The sequence below is a fragment of the Panulirus ornatus genome, chromosome 5, assembly GCF_036320965.1.
Source record: "Panulirus ornatus isolate Po-2019 chromosome 5, ASM3632096v1, whole genome shotgun sequence".
Taxonomy (NCBI): domain Eukaryota; kingdom Metazoa; phylum Arthropoda; class Malacostraca; order Decapoda; family Palinuridae; genus Panulirus; species Panulirus ornatus.
The window spans coordinates 41,691,031-41,693,530 of record NC_092228.1 but is presented as its reverse complement, the minus strand read 5'-3'; the positions used below and the strand labels follow the sequence as shown (position 1 = coordinate 41,693,530).

Genomic DNA, 2,500 nt, shown 5'->3' with positions numbered 1-2,500 from the left:
ATTCTTCCCAGTGTGTGAGTGGGGTGTGCTGTATTTTGTATTCTTCCCAGTGTGTGAGTGGGGGTCCTGTATTTTGTATTCTTCCCAGTGAGTGGGGTGTGCTGTATTTTGTATTCTTCCCAGTGAGTGAGTGGGGTGTGCTGTATTTTGTATTCTTCCCAGTGTGTGTGTGGGGTGTGCTGTATTTTGTATTCTTCCCAGTGTGTGAGTGGGGTGTGCTGTATTTTGTATTCTTCCCAGTGTGTGTGTGGGGTGTGCTGTATTTTGTATTCTTCCCAGTGTGTGTGTGTGTGTGGGGTGTGCTGTATTTTGTATTCTTCCCAGTGTGTGTGTGTGGGGTGTGCTGTATTTTGTATTCTTCCCAGTGTGTGTGTGGGGTGTCCTGTATTTTGTATTCTTCCCAGTGTGTGTGTGGGGTGTCCTGTATTTTGTATTCTTCCCAGTGCGTGTGTGGGGTGTCCTGTATTTTGTATTCTTCCCAGTGTGTGAGTGGGGTGTGCTGTATTCTGTATTCCTCCCAGTGTGTGTGTGTGGGGTGTGCTGTATTCCTCACAGTTCCTGACCCACTAAGTCAATCATTCATCAAGCGACCATTTTCCAAATACCACACAATCAAAATAACGACGGAAACCAGGCAAAAAGTCCTCGGTTCGAATCCTAACTGCTGAATATATATATATATATATTGTTGACTGGTTGGTAAGGTTATTTAATGTATGTATGACTCATGGTGAGGTGCCTGAGGATTGGCGGAATGCGTGCATAGTGCCATTGTACAAAGGCAAAGGGGATAAGAGTGAGTGCTCAAATTACAGAGGTATAAGTTTGTTGAGTATTCCTGGTAAATTATATGGGAGGGTATTGATTGAGAGGGTGAAGGCATGTACAGAGCATCAGATTGGGGAAGAGCAGTGCGGTTTCAGAAGTGGTAGAGGATGTGTGGATCAGGTGTTTGCTTTGAAGAATGTATGTGAGAAATACTTAGAAAAGCAAATGGATTTGTATGTAGCATTTATGGATCTGGAGAAGGCATATGATAGAGTTGATAGAGATGCTCTGTGGAAGGTATTAAGAATATATGGTGTGGGAGGCAAGTTGTTAGAAGCAGTGAAAAGTTTTTATCGAGGATGTAAGGCATGTGTACGTGTAGGAAGAGAGGAAAGTGATTGGTTCTCAGTGAATGTAGGTTTGCGGCAGGGGTGTGTGATGTCTCCATGGTTGTTTAATTTGTTTATGGATGGGGTTGTTAGGGAGGTAAATGCAAGAGTCCTGGAAAGAGGGGCAAGTATGAAGTCTGTTGGGGATGAGAGAGCTTGGGAAGTGAGTCAGTTGTTGTTCGCTGATGATACAGCGCTGGTGGCTGATTCATGTGAGAAACTGCAGAAGCTGGTGACTGAGTTTGGTAAAGTGTGTGGAAGTAGAAAGTTAAGAGTAAATGTGAATAAGAGCAAGGTTATTAGGTACAGTAGGGGTGAGGGTCAAGTCAATTGGGAGGTGAGTTTGAATGGAGAAAAACTGGAGGAAGTGAAGTGTTTTAGATATCTGGGAGTGGATCTGTCAGCGGATGGAACCATGGAAGCGGAAGTGGATCATAGGGTGGGGGAGGGGGCGAAAATTTTGGGAGCCTTGAAAAATGTGTGGAAGTCGAGAACATTATCTCGGAAAGCAAAAATGGGTATGTTTGAAGGAATAGTGGTTCCAACAATGTTGTATGGTTGCGAGGCGTGGGCTATGGATAGAGATGTGCGCAGGAGGATGGATGTGCTGGAAATGAGATGTTTGAGGACAATGTGTGGTGTGAGGTGGTTTGAGCGAGTGAGTAACGTAAGGGTAAGAGAGATGTGTGGAAATAAAAAGAGCGTGGTTGAGAGAGCAGAAGAGGGTGTTTTGAAATGGTTTGGGCACATGGAGAGAATGAGTGAGGAAAGATTGACCAAGAGGATATATGTGTCGGAGGTGGAGGGAACGAGGAGAAGAGGGAGACCAAATTGGAGGTGGAAAGATGGAGTGAAAAAGATTTTGTGTGATCGGGGCCTGAACATGCAGGAGGGTGAAAGGAGGGCAAGGAATAGAGTGAATTGGAGCGATGTGGTATACAGGGGTTGACGTGCTGTCAGTGGATTGAATCAAGGCATGTGAAGCGTCTGGGGTAAACCATGGAAAGCTGTGTAGGTATGTATATTTGCGTGTGTGGACGTATGTACATGTGTATGGGGGGGGGGGTTGGGCCATTTCTTTCGTCTGTTTCCTTGCGCTACCTCGCAAACGCGGGAGACAGCGACAAAGTATAAAAAAAAAAAAAAAAAAAAAAAAAAAAAAAAAAAAAATATATATATATATATATATATATATATATATATATATATATATTGGAAAGGATCACAATTTTGCGCGTGATCAAGATATTTCTATGAGTCCACTTAGGGGGAAAATGAAACACGAAAAGTTCCCAAGTGCACTTTCGTGTAATAATCACATCATCAGGGGAGACAATCACACG

The 2,500-nt window shown here is 43.7% G+C and overlaps 1 protein-coding gene across 2 annotated transcripts in view; it reads right to left on the bottom strand.

The window, feature by feature from the left end:
* The window catches only part of LOC139748727 (tubulin beta-1 chain-like), a 32,344-nt gene that overhangs the window by 29,005 nt on the left and 839 nt on the right, over positions 1 to 2,500 (bottom strand). The window lies entirely within an intron of this gene.